General features: G+C 41.0%; 1 long non-coding RNA gene across 10 annotated transcripts in view; it reads left to right on the top strand.

Annotated features, from left to right (window-relative positions):
* The first annotated feature begins 1,124 nt into the window (after positions 1-1,124).
* The window catches only part of LOC140601664 (uncharacterized), a 364,660-nt gene continuing 351,093 nt past the window's right edge, over positions 1,125-14,691 (top strand). For 2 of the 10 annotated variants that reach the window (XR_012004669.1, XR_012004663.1), the window contains exons 1-2: positions 1,134-1,287; positions 7,497-7,594. This is a non-coding gene — a long non-coding RNA (uncharacterized lncRNA). Of the gene's footprint in view, positions 1,288-7,496; positions 7,595-14,691 lie in introns of all 10 variants that reach the window. The other 8 variants (XR_012004668.1, XR_012004662.1, XR_012004664.1 and 5 more) reach the window with 6 other exon arrangements.

Raw genomic sequence — 14,691 nt, 5'->3', positions numbered from 1 at the left:
GAAGGGGCACAGGGGAGACAGACAGGGACAGATAGTCTCTTGAGCAGACTCCATGCTGAGCATAGAGCTGCTGTGGGGCTTGATCCCAGGACCCTGAGATCATGACCTAAATTGAAACCAAAAGTCAGATGCTTAGCTGACTGCACCACCCAAGTACCCCAAGAGAGTGGTCATTTAAATTACTGTAAATTAATATATCAAAAGTCATAGAAAATTTTGATAATTTGGGGGGTACTTTTGGGTTTTATATAGGGAAGTTAATAGGGGGACTGTTGCAATGTTGTGATTGAGATAGAGTCATAATTCCTGAGATTTGTTAGCAGGGGCACAGATAATTGTCAGCTCAGTGCTGCCCAGGGAGGTGCCAGTCACAGGTCAGAGATAGAGAAGAATATTATAATTCCTGGCATCCAAATAAGTGTGTATTATTTATTGGGGCCACTTCTTGGCCTTCTGCTTCTCCACCAAGTCAAACAGCATAGAAGAATCTCTTGTTGGCAGGTACCTTGGCATACAATTTTTGAAGACTCTCTCCTGGTTTAGAAACCCCACTGGCAGTGTTACTGACATATGGTTTGTTGAATACTTGAAGGGTTGAGAAACTTAATACATATACCTAAGGACAGGCTATGCCACTCAGCATTGCTAAATAGCTTGAGATATCAGGAAGCCACAAGTTAGGAAGACCTGAGAGCTGCCTCCCTATAACTCTAACTCGAGTTTTTGGAGCCATATACAGGTCTCCATGGCTACTCTTTAGAAAATTGAAGGCAGCACCCATGACCCACTTAGCTTCAGGTTTTCTCAAAGTTTGTCATCAAGACCTTGGTTTTGAATCTTCCCCCATCCTGGGGACTCAAAGCCTAATTAGTGTACTGAGATTTCCTACAAACATATCATATTTCTGCTCTAGAGTATAATAATCAAGACCCGACTATGTACCCAGGGTCACCTTAAAGGTGGCCTTCTGCTCTTGGGAAACGTGAAATGAAATCTGGACTTTGCTGTGGATGGTTGATTTGGCCTCTCTCATGTGACAGCATGAGACCTAATACCTCAGGGAAGAGAGGCAGTTCCGGGCTTCTGGTAGTGACACACGCACACACACGCACGCGCACACACACACACACACACACACACATCTTGCGATAGGGTCACTGAAAAATACTGAACTTAATCTAGTGTCTTCTTCCATCCTCCATTTTGTAGAATACCGCCAGCAACTGTTAACTGTCCTGCCGAAGGGCATTTTAACTGACAGGAAACAGCAGTGAATTCTACCTGCAGGTATGGTTTGGAGTGGCTTTTGTTCCTGCTATCTCCCATTATGGAAGTTAGATGTGCTCCTTCCAGCATTTGTGGTTAACTATTGGAGGAAAGGACTTTACTTTTTCTGTCTCTTATTTTGTCCTCAGGTCTATTAAAATTTACAGTGTGATTTGGGACAAGTCCTTTGCCCCTGTCAAATGAGGAGATTGGATAGGGTCACTTCCTAGTTCCTTCTAGGTCTATTCTGCAGGACAGTTAGCTGGCACTTTGCATACCAGGGGCTGGCATTGTCACACTTGTCTGCAGTAGTTGGGCCATTGGTAAATAGCATGCTGTTGGGTGACTAATCCCTCTCCACTCCTGGTTTACAGTTTATTGGATGAAGATTTGGGAGCTCAAGAATCTTTATTTCAAGGTTTATGTATCCCCTCTGGGATTGTATGGAGAGTATGGAAAGGCAAACTGAGAATGAGCTGTATGAAGGAGATTTCTGGAACAGGGGTTGGGATCAATCCAAAGTGTCATCTCCGTGAACTCAGGGGGCAAGTCTAACCCCTAGGCTTCAGTTTCCTCATCATAACATAAAGATGGAGCCTAATGTCTCTGTCTCTTGAAACACTCTGATTGCAACATGTTCCCCTAAGAAAGTTTTGTATCTATTAGATCTGGTGCGGCCAGGAACTAACTTCCTAGGAGATGGGTCTTACTTTCATGTGGTCATAGAGGAGCTGTTAGAAATCACTTGTAGTGAACATCAGATTTTGCCACTCGGAACCAGCCCCCTTTACTACTGAAGAACGTATTCCTCCAAATGTTGGGAGTTCTACTGGTTGACAACACCCAGGTATTAGCTCTCTTCAGGTATTGCTCTTGGCTCAAGAAAAGAGCCACCTCTCCCAAGGTTACTGTTCCCTTCATTGGAGGCAGACTTCATATAATGTTTGCATCCAAAGTCTAGATAAACTGGCCAGGGAAATTCAGAGGGACAACAGAAATTATAACCAAATATAGGAGGAACATGCACCCATAGGAGAATAGCATACATATGGGAATAGATTCTGAAGTAGCTGAATCAAGGAGGATGGAACATAGAGTTGAATGAGGGAGGGGGCTTATCAATATAGATACACTCTTCTGTGTTAAATCTTAAAGATTTAACAACCTGGTAAGACCCCCAGGAGATGGTTTTAATATGCTGTTAGGTAGCTCTTAGAAGCATGGAGATACTGATGGCTTGAATTAAGTAAGGCAAAAATACCAGAAGTGTTATGGCATATGGTGGATCAAAAGTCTCAAAAAAAAAAAAAAAAGAGGAAGCTAGAATATAGTGTAAGGCTAGAAATGTACCATGTAAGGCTAAAAAACTCACCAGCTGGTTGTATTTAGTGGAAGAACCCAGAGGATGCACCATGTCTCAAAGCAATGAAATTTACTAGAAAGAAGGGCACTGGAACTCCACGATTGCACTCTCTAAAGACTGTAACTAACACTTGGAGAATTTAGATATTATGTTCACTAATAGCAATGGGATGATAAGATCCCCAAATAATCGAGGCCAGGGTGTGGTTCTTAATGCTCAGAAGGAAAAAAGGTGAAACAGTGATAATGAGGTAAGGTCAGAGAGGCAAATGATTACTGTGTCCCCAATAGGTAGGATACATAAGTCTGAGAACCAAGAGGGAAGAGGACTGGTCCATCTCAGCCTCAGTCTCAAAAAAAACAAAACAAAAAACAAAACAAAACAACAACAACAAAACAAAAAAACAAAACAAAAAAACATTTGAAGGAATTAGTGTTTCCTGTTTCCACAACTTTGGGCATTGTAGGTTTTTTAGGTCCTGAAGAGAAGCTTGCACTAGGGAACTTAGGAGTTTCATTGAACACTGACCTTTAGCTGATATCTGGGTATTTTGTGCTCCTTGAGCCAGGGGGCCAACAGGCAAGGAGACGAGCTACCATCATGTCAGGGGCATCTGAACTTGATGAATCAGGAAGAGATAAGGCTTCTAGCACCTAATAGGGACAGGGAAAATATGTTTTGCACTTGGACTCTCTCAACACCCCTTTGCCTAATTTTAATAGTAAATGTACAAATATAGCAGCCAGGGCTTGAGAAAGGTCAGACCCCTTAGACAAGGGGGTCTGGGTCATGCCATCTAGATAGGAGAGGTGCAAGCTGAGAGTAAAGGGCATCTAGGATAGGTAGTGAAGGATGGAGATTATTAGTAGCAGTTGAGGCCTAAAGATCAGCTGAAGCAACAGAGGCTCCCATTTCTCCCACTATCATTCCTTTTATAACTTTATACTGGGAATAAGGACCCCAAAGAATCCAGGAGGAGCTGATCTCAGACCTTATATAAAGGGAATCTGTGAGGCACACAATGGAGTGTTGTTGACACAGAATTGCACTATTTACATGATCCTCTTAGGAGTTAGTTTAAGTAGCTTCTAGGCCTCAACTGTTAGTCTTTTCTAGGAACTTCCATCTACTACAGAGATGCCCCTTCCCATAGACAGTATGCCTCCAAGGACTGACTGGTCATCGCAGAGACATTAAAACTAGCCTCCTCACCCCAACTGTGGGAATTCTGAAAGAACACACAGCCTTCTAGTTTCCCTGTGGAGTCAGCAAAGGCTTTTGTTGTGACTATATTGTGACCCAATTTCTCCCTTTCCGGAAATCTCCCTTTCCATCTCCCACAGATTTGAGTCCTAAAAGCACTGCCTAATATTCTTTCTGTATGCTAACCTTCATCTCAGAGTTTACTTCCCAGCTAACTTGATCTATAGGAGTACTTTTTAAAATATTGAGCTTAGTATAAGAAGTATTATCATCATAATACATCACGATTATTATGTAGTGGGTGCTCAATAAATACAGGTTGAATGCATTGAAGCCTGTCCATGATATTTTTATATGCCCATTGGTACAATCTCCTTAAAGAATTATTCATTTAAGGCATCAAGCTCTAATGTTGAACAAAATCATATAAATCCTGTCAGAAAGGAAAAAAGTGCCTTCCTTAGAAAAGAGCTGCATGAAGCAGCACTGTGTCTTTTGATGGATCTCCTTTGGCCTATGCTATGACTCATTTGCCCAATAAGCAATGATTGCATGTCTGTTCCACACCTATTTATGAACTAACCAAGGAGTAGTTATGCTAATTGTATACATTTTAGAAATTTAATCAAACCAACTCTGTCTGGCATAGCCTGTATCAGAGGTCAGCAAACTTTATATGTAAAGAGTCAGAAGGTAAATACTTATGTAAACAATGAAAGTAAAAATGTAAAATAGTAAATAATAAAAATGTGAAAATAGTAAAATAAAAATTTATTTAAAAAACATGTAAATTAAAATATTTTCGTATAAATAAATACCAGAGGCCACGTGGTCCCTGTTGCATTAATTCACTCTACTTTTAGAGTGAAAGCTGCCAGAGATAATATGTAAATGCCTGAGAGTGTGTTCGAATAAAACTCAATTTACAAAAATAGTTGTTAGGTGAGATTTGGCCTATAGGGCATATTTAACCAGTTCCTGACCTAACTAATACACATAACCTTTAAAATGAGATGCCTCCTGGTTCTCACTGGCCAGGAATTAAAGATCTCCCATGTTGTAACACTGGATCACAGATTGGCCAATTAGGCAACCCAACCATTTTTTAGTTTTCCCAATCAAAAAATATGTATTGGACGTGTTTTATGTATAGATCCGAGGTATAAAAAGACATAATCCATGCCTTTTAGGGGCCAACATGGAAGTGGGGGTTGAGTCATAGTGGTACACAGTTTTTTTAAGTTCTACAAAGGATTCATGAGGGATAGAGTACAATGCAGAACCAGAGGAATGAGTGACAGATTTTTCTTTCACATCCTTTGAAAAACATAAAGCAGCATAATGTATCCATGGGCATGGTATACCTTACAGCTAGGTGTCAAAGGGATCTCTGATAAGGACCCAGCTGGAGGGTTAAGCAGGGGTCAGAACCATGGGTTTTAGTTTGAAGATAGTGGGAACAATAGGAGTTTTTAATCAGAAGGGTAGCATGGTGAGATTTGCATTTTGCAAAGGTTCCTTTGAAAGCAAATTGCCTGGTAATAGGATGGAATGGCATGAGTAACAAAAATAAAATGATAGTGCTTATCCTCTTTGGATATTATGTACAACTTTTAAATTATGTTTATTATTTATTTTCATTTAATCTTATGCAGTATAAACACCAAATGACAGAGGTTCCATTTCCTTCCCCATTTCTGCTTCCCAAGTACCTAGGATAGTATTGGACACATGATTGGTACTTAGTATTTGTTGAATGAATAAATGAATGAAAATTTCCCTTCCTGTGAAAAAGATGGTAATACGATTTCACTTTCAGCTTCATCAAAAGGCTGGAAGCAGTAAATATGTTTAGTAAATCGATTCACAACTATTTAGGATATAAGACAGACTATGGAAAATCTAATATGACATAGATTGACACATGCAGAGATTCAAACTGAGAAGCGTTAATAGTTATACAGGGGATAGCTCCCAAGAACAATCCATAAAGGAAGAGAACCCTGGGCCGAGGAATCTAGAAGTCTATACTTTTATCTTTACCTTGTCACTTACTTATTGGATGAACCTGGCCATGCCACTTCCCACTCTATTCCCTATGGGATAAGACTAACTCTTACTTATCTCAGTGTAGTCCAAAGGGTCTGATCCATAGTAAAAGCTCAGCAAGTATGTGTTGAACAGCTCTAATAGGAGTTAGGAGTGGACCCCTTATGGCCACAAAGTTGAGATACTGGCTCAGGATGGAAGGTAAAACCTACACGGTAAACCATCTCCTTTCATTTTTAATTGTACAATATTATGACCAGGGATCTCCAGCTTCTTCCCATATAATCATTTTCTGGCTCTGATAGAGGTTCCTAAATGCAGATTCTTGTTAGCAGAGAAATTTAGATCCAGCTGAGTACTATATCTATAAGCCCAAGTCCTTCTAGAGATGCAGAAGGCAACTCAGGAGTCTTAGTGTTGAGGCAGCTGCTAAGATCTGGTTCTCTCACTACAGAAAACAGCTTTTGTTTAAGGCTCTCTTAGCTAGACCAGCACTTCCCAGACACCATGGTTGATCGCAGATCCCTAGGACAGTCAGACTGTATGGAGTTTAAGGAGCACTACAGACCATTCCCTCATAGGAATTATCCTAGTCCCGCTCTTGGAAGATTTTCCCTATTGAGTTTTTCTCTATATGCTTGGTTCTCTGTATTGAAATACTTTGTATGTGAATTTTGCAGTTAAAACAACTTAAGAAAGCCCACAGAAAGAGAGATGCTAAATGTTTCAGAAACGAAGGAACTGTGCAGGCCAGAATCAGAAGTCATTTCCAAACTGGTTGGGACAAAAAGGGAAATGAACTTTTCTGTTTCTACCATGTCTGTCCTGTGGTTGCACTTGACTTCAAAACAGCCTGCTGGGAAAAAGTCTTTAGGCACACTTCAGGTAGCCAGGAGTAAGGAAGTTATGTTTCCTTTTTCTTTAATTAGTTGTAATGGTCTAGGGCTGAAACAATGGGCAGGGGAGTGAAATTTAGGTATAGGGAAGGTAAGAGTACAGGTTGTACCATGAGGATGTGGTCTTGCATTTATTCATACTCCTCAAGCACCTTCCTAGGCCAGGTTCTGGCACCAAATAGAAAACTGGTCCATGTAAGGTATCTCTCCTGAACAAACTCATGGTGTACCAGTGAAAGGGAAGTGCAACCAGTTATAACAATGCATCAGATGTTTGCTTCAGGAAGGCCCCAACAAGGTACTGGGAGAGCGCCAGCTCTGTGTATTTGTTTCTCAGCCAGAGGCAAACTTTTAGGCCACATCTGGTAAATTGGTGGAGTTGGTACTGCAGAAATGGGGAAAGAGGTACTACAGAAATGGAAGAATGAGGGCCCTCATGAGAGAGCTCATTCTGAGAGAAGAATGATGAGGAAAGGGCATGATGGGGTTGGTCCCACTAAGAAAACCTTAGTCATGGAAAGATAATTCTCATTACAGTCTGGTATCTGTCACCGATGGGTGAGTGGAAGAGGGAAGTACAATTGGACTACATGTTCTATTTAAATATGCATGGATCATTGGGGTGCAGGTTGCACAGCTGGAGTGTTAACCTAACCAGTGGAGTTCTCATGCCAATTCATAATGGCTTATAAGAGCTGTCCATATTCATCTCTTTCTAGTGCCATTACTGTGGTAGCTCGAAACTAGCCATGGTTGGAATATTTACACCATAGAAATTGTCAAGCAGATAAGAGCCGTTTTGTCCCCTGGAGAGCTGGTTAGTAAACATTTATCAGCATATCATTAACAAAATGTGGGGATCCCTGGGTGGCACAGCGGTTTAGCGCCTGCCTTTGGCCCAGGGCACGATCCTGGAGACCCGGGATCAAGTCCCACGTCGGGCTCCCAGTGCATGGAGCCTGCTTCTCCCTCTGCCTGTGTCTCTGCCTCTTTCTCTCTCTCTCTCTCTCTCTCTCTGTGTGACTATCATAAATAAATAAATAATAAAAAAAATAAAATTTAAAACAAAATGTTTGCAGTCAACAAGGTCAAAGAGAAAATTTTATCTCCAAAGCAGTCCCTGACCACAGTACTACTGGGCATGTTGAAGTTCTAATACAAGATTTTTCAAAATGTGCACTGCAAAACACTAGCCTTGCATACTTTTTGGAATTTATACTGCATACTAGCATATCAAAGGCTCTGAGGAATTTACATAAAGAAACATGCTTAATTTTGTTTGATTTAGAGCAGGGCTTTCCAGACTTTAATGTGTATATGATTCATCTGGGAGTTTTGTTAAAATTATGGTCTTGGGTAGAGCCGAGTTTCTACATTTTTCAGAAGATACCAAGCAATGCTGATCCTGCTGGTCTAAGGACCACATTTGGAGAAACAATAGTTTAGAATCCCTCAACTGGCTGCCCAGGTGGCTCAGCACTTTAGCCCTGCCTTCAGCCCAGGGTCTGATCCTGGAGACGAGGGATTGAGTCCCATGTTGGGCTCCCTGCATAGAGCCTGCTTCTCCCTCTGCCTGTCTCTGCCTCTCTCTCTCTCTCTGTGTCTCTCATTAATAAATAAAATCTTTAAAAAAAATAGAATCCCTCGACTTACTTAACCATGGAATCCAGGATTAAAAAAAATCTATAGAACATATGTGGTATTCTATAAAACTCCATTCTGGGAGAACACTTTGGGAATATTGCTCAAATACATTAGTGTTGGTATATTGGGGTACTGAGGTAGTGAACAAGTCCTGTGGAGATTACAGTGTCTCTAGAGTATCTCCAGGCTGTGGAGTTCACAAGATCATGAGATGACTCTAGAGAGACCACAGTTTTCAGGGGAAAAGCAGTAGAGCATGATGGAAAAGACTGCCAGAACAGAGGTGGAGACTGGGTTTCCACTGGAGGCAGATTTATCCAAGAGCACATATGAGGCATTGTGAGACATAGGGAACAGCCAGAAGGTCATTGTGGGAATTCTTGGCAGGGGCTGTGTTTCTACATCATGTAGATGGTAGTGTGAGGAAACAAAATATTAGACATTACTGTGAATATCACTAGTGTGTACCCACAGGCTCATAAAGAGTGGCCAAAATGAACAATATTTCTCAGAGGGTATTTGGGACAGTTTCTCAGAAGAGGTGATAAGTTCTGTCTTAAAAGATGAATAGAAATCCATTGAATGGAGTTGGGGTGTATATTTGGGTGGGTGAATGCTAGGGAATGGGGGCATATGCAATATGGGGAGTACATTTCATTTTAAAAGATCAGAGAAGGCAAGGGCTTACAGGTGCCTGCCCAGCTCCGGTAGTGCTAGGGCTAGTGCATAAACTTCTTTCTTTGCCCAGCACCTAACTTATATGGAAGACAAGGCACATATCGAGTGAAGGGTGTGCTTCCCATTCTACTGAAGGCCAGATATCTGGCCTGGAAGGACAGATGAGGGGATGGGGAATTAGGAAAGGTAGTAGAGGGAAAAATAAATTTCTGAGGAAATGAACTTTTCAAAAGAAAATCACCTGAAGACTTAGGGGATTGAGTTATATTTAATGATTTGACATCTTCATTTGGCCTTATTAGTATAGATAAAATTATATTTAAGAGAGAGACTCACTATTATATTTACAACTAGAAACAGCAGAAAGGCTTCCAATGGTTTTACCTGGAGTATATTGTACTTTTGGCTTAACAAATCAGAGATTCCAGCTGATAGAAGCTCATCAGCCCAGGTCAGGGGCTGGGAGCCACGAGTGGAGTAGAAAGGAGGAGAGGAGTACTTGAGAGATGGCAGGCTCTCACTGTAGCACTATACACTATTTTCTACTTTTAGGACAGTCCACTCCATGAAAGTACTTCTCTTTCCTGGAGGCTCAGATTCCATCCCACATGACCTCTTTGTTTATTATGTATGTATGTATGTGCTTATCTCTCCTGCCAACTGTTGAGTTCACCAATGAGAGGAGTCTTGTTTTATGAAATAAATAATAAAACTGATATTTATGAGTATCTGTTATGAGATGTGTGATTTCAAAAATGTTATTTCCTTCATCTTTCACATCAAACCTCACAAGGTAAGTGTGACTATCCCAGACTCTCTGGAAATGAAACCAAGTTGCAGAAAGGATAGGAGACTTGTGAAGGTCCCATGGGGTGGAGCTTTCTAAGTGCCAGTCTAGTGGTTATCTACTGCAGTGCAGCTGTTCCTTCTTCAGTTCTATACTCTCTCAATACTCAACCCATACACACAGTTGACTTTGTAAGAGATGCCTTAATATGTCTATCTTTCATCAAAGAAATTTCTTGTTTCAGATGACATACATCATCAATGAGGTATCAAGGAAAGAGATATTTCAAACAATGAGTTCTGCAGTTTGGTTTTTGCTGATTATATGTAGCTTTTATAGTTATAACCCATTCTTTCAACAACTGTTTCACTGGGGCTGGCAGTGATGAGCAAGGTGAACATGGGCCCTTCCACAGACTAATAGCCTTGAGGATCACATAATATGCCTTGAGCATTGTGTTTAATATCTGTTTTCATTTCAAAGTCTTATCCATAATTTATTGTTTTCCTCTCTGCCCATGTAAAATAAAATCTACACTCATATCTTCTAAATCTAAATAAACATAAGGTACAAATGACATTTGAATTAGCCCTTTTACATATGGTCAGTTTTGTTTGACTTCTTTACCTTGAAGAGTTTAAGGTTGAAGTTTTTTGAGCAAAGGAATCACGTGTTTAGTGTGAACTCAAAAAAACACGAACTGTTAATAATTAGCAACAGTGAGGGGAGGGCATGAGAGCCGAAGATCACAAGAGATTAAAGAGATGAGTACTCTAGAGGGAGCATTGGGGTAACACAGGTGGCTGATAGCTATGAGTTGCTGTTCCTCCTGTGTGCAGAGGAGGATTGACTACCCTAACCCAAGAATCTGGAAATCTTTACAGAAAAGTTAATATTTATGTTAACACTTGACAATCAAGTAGGAATGGAGAGGCAGAAAGAGGAACACATGTAAAACCCAGAGATAACAGAAATCATGTTGAGGAAGCAAGTGGTTCAGAATAGCTGGACCACAGAGGTTTATGGGAAGAAGCAGAGGGAGAATGCCAGGCTGTGCTATTGGATACAGTATAAAGAGCAAAGGAGAATCAGTGATGCATTGGACAGGGAAATGGCGGGGTCAGATTTTTATTCTAGAAATATCACTCTGGCCATAAGGTAGAAATTGGCTTATAGTTAGAGCAAAAAAAGGGGCATAAGAAGATATGATATCTTCTTATCTTCATAAATAAGAAGTCGTTACAGTTGTCCAGGAGAAAAATGGTGACACCAAGTAGTAGCAGTGATGGTGGTGGGGAGTGGGCAGGTTTGAGAGACATTTAGAGGGTGATAGTAGTAGGACTTGGTGATTAATTAGTTGTAGGGATTGAGACATGGTCAAGGATTACTCAAAGTTGCATGACTTGAATCACAAAGAAACCAAAGTGGTGTCATTCTCTGAGGTGGAGAACCAGGGGAAGGAAGAAGATTTTTGTTCTATCTTGTTTTTGTTTGAGAGTGGAGAATAAAGAGGAAAAGTTATTTTTTACATGATCTAAGGTTTCTGGGGGAGGAGGGCAAGGTGTAGGAGGTAGCTGGACATATAAATCTAAAACTCAGAATGAGAAGAGAAAGCTCCAAAAATAGGTCCATGAACAGACCATTAACATTTACAGGACAAACCTAGGTCAATAAGCCTGGGAAGGAAGCCAAGAGAGAGAGGTCAGAAGGGAGAAGGGATTCCAGAGAATACGGAAGCCTGGAAGCTGAGGGGAGAGGGCATTCAGGAAGGACAGATTTCTCAGCAATGTTGTCTTTCACTCCCATGCACTGCTCCAGGGTCTTTTGGTTTTGTTGTTGCTGCTCAATTATGTGACTGAGGGAAGTTATAAAGGATCAGGGACTGAGAATCATCTGGACATCCCTGGGGCAATTATGCATCTTGGTGGTGTAAGTGTTTTGAGATACTTGTGACCTATATTTTACCAAATACTTAAGATGCCTCGGCAAAAAAAAAAGGGGGGGGGGAGGGGTGCGGGGATAAAGAGGCAAACTGTATCATATTTTGTGTTTATTTACTTGTTTATTAAAGAATGTTTCTCGAGTGCCTATTATATGCCAGGATCCTAGCGAAGCTCTATGCTGCAGCGGTAAGTGAAGTCAAGTCCCAGTCATTATAAAGCGGTTTCCACAGGTCAATAGAAATTAGTTCAGTAATTACATAAATTAATTTTAACTGTGGAAAATACTGCAAAGGGGAAGTATCAGGTGCGATGTGAATTTAGAGGATCAGGGAAGACTTCCAGAGAGAAGAAATACTTAATAATTGAGAACTGAATGATAAGTAAGCCATTTAGTAGATGTTAACTATCAAAGAAGGAAGAATAGCACTTTACACAGAAGGACTAGTCTGACTGAGAGGCCTGAAGCAGGTGAAACCCTGGTGTGTGAGGAACTGGATGTAGCTGTGTTTGTGTGTTTGGAGCAAGGGGAGCTGGCTAAGAAGGCAATAGCTAGACTTGGCAAGACTTGGAAGGCCCCATCAGGCAGGTTGTTAAGTTGGTGGGCGATATGAACAGATCTGCGTTAGAAAAATCCACTGTGTCTGCAGCATGGAAAAGGATTGAAGGTAAGCATAGAACCCATTCATGAATATGCTTTGAATACCTAAAGTGCGCACTTTTATTTAGTGTCTACTGATTGAGGCAACTGTTGGATGAACTCTATAGAGTATGCAGGCCATGTTGGAGGAGGGGTGAATGAGGAAGACATATATATTCTGTCATTTATTTATTTATTTATTTATTTATTTATTATTTAGAAGTATATATTCTTGAAGAGTTTGTGATACTTTTGAAGAGATAAAATCAGGAACCTTCTACAGATTAAAAGCACAGGCAGATTATAAAACCAAGAACTAAGGGTGTTGAATGAGAGGGCTCTGGTGGAGAGGAGCCACTGAGTGAAAGAAAGAATTTTTTTTTTTTGAAAGATTTTATTTATTTATTCATGAGAGACACACAGAGGCAGAGGCACAGGCAGAGGGATAAGCAGGCTCCTTGCAGGGAGCCTGATGTGGGACTCGATCCCGGATTCCAGAATCATGTCCTGAGCCAAAGGCAGAAGCTCAACCACTGAGTCACCCAGGCATCCCACAAAAGAAAGGATTTTAAATGGGCCTCAAGATGGAGTTCCCAGGGGTAGAGAGTATGAATGAGGGAGCTCCCACAGGCGTTCATAGTAGGGAGAAGGGAAAATACATTTTAGCTGAGAGCAGGGCAGTGCTGGGGCCCTCTTTTCCTGACCCCTGGAGCTGGCTCCCCAGCCGCACAAAATTCTGTAGTTGTTGGGCTTGTCTGCCTATCTGTCTCTCTCTCTCTCTCTCTCTCTCTCTCATCTATCATCTATCTATCTATGAAGGGACATCCCAAAGGAAGTTTCACCTTCCTTCCTGTCATTTCCCAGCAGAGCAATCAGCTTTGCAAAGCTTCTGATTTTAGGGGGGATCATGTTCCTTTCCTCCCTGGAAAAGTACTATTTGCATGTTTTTATGAGTCTTATTATATAGCTTTATGACTTGTACATGTAATAATAGTGAGCCAGACGTTCATGTTATGTGTCTCTAGAGAAGTCATCAGTTGAACATAAAAATGTAAATCCATTTGGAAAAACACAGACCAGTTATTGAAAGTGAAGCCTGCAGAACATGTGCCCCCAGTGATAGATTAGCAAAGGTCCAATGACACACACTCTCAGCTCAGACCTGCTCTGCAGACCATCTGGAAACAGACGATGCTTAATAATGCAGAATAATAAAATCAGCTAAATTCCCATTTACAAATGAAATAAATTGGAGGACGAGTGATTAACAGATCAAAATCCAATGGGACTGTTTCCTCCAAATTTGGGGCAGGGTTGGGTGGGGGGACAAGATGGTCAAAGATTCTAGGGCCCATTTTGTGAACCCTGGGTGAAGCCAATGTTTGAAAATAAGAAAGTGCAGATTCCAGGTGGTTGATTCTCTCTGCAAAATTGACCTGTCGGAACCCTTTATGAATGACTGTACTTTCTCTGACAAACAGATATCAATATCTAAAAATGCTTCCTGCAATTTCTTTCCACAAAGCAATAAGACAGTTTCAGACCAATAACAGCTCACTAAGTGGTATTCTCTGCTCTGTCACCCCCGTGGCTATAACCAACAAAATGAAAAGGTAAGAAAGATAAAGCAAAAATCAGGGGTCACCTGCTATCAGCCAGTGGGGCTCTTTATTCAGATAGTGCAACCAAGAGCAGCTTTATTCTTTTCCCGTTTCATTAGCTTTTCCTTCTAAAATCTTATAGGTCTTTCACGAGCAATTAAGAACATTATTTGTCTGACTATTAAATAGGGAACCAAGAACCTGAAAGTTTATGTCACATATAATTGAGAGGCAATTTAGCTGGAAGGACAATGGCTGGGAAGTGAAGAGGGACAAACTCAGGAGTCCTATATCATAACTGCTCTGGTCTGGTACTGGATGAGTTTTAGAATTTGTTGCTCATCCAGCAGTGCTGTGATCATTCTGCAGCAAAAACAGCTGGAGATTTCTATGCTAGGTCAGAAGCAATAGCAGCTTTCCTACAGTCTGGGTACTGGAAGCGGGAGAATTTTACCACATATCCCAGAAATTTGTGTACCTGTTGCCCCAGCTCATTCCCCTAGTTTGAGGAATTAAATCTACCACCATTTCTTTCTTGTATGCATCAATCAAATATCTTAAAAAAAACATATTGGTATGGTTAGCCTTATGCTGTATGGTCTGACCAATGTATTGCCGTGTGTA

This window comes from Canis lupus, chromosome 12 (assembly GCF_048164855.1).
Source record: "Canis lupus baileyi chromosome 12, mCanLup2.hap1, whole genome shotgun sequence".
NCBI lineage: Eukaryota > Metazoa > Chordata > Mammalia > Carnivora > Canidae > Canis > Canis lupus.
Note: the sequence above shows the minus strand (reverse complement) of the source record. Positions and strands in the feature narration are given on the sequence as shown.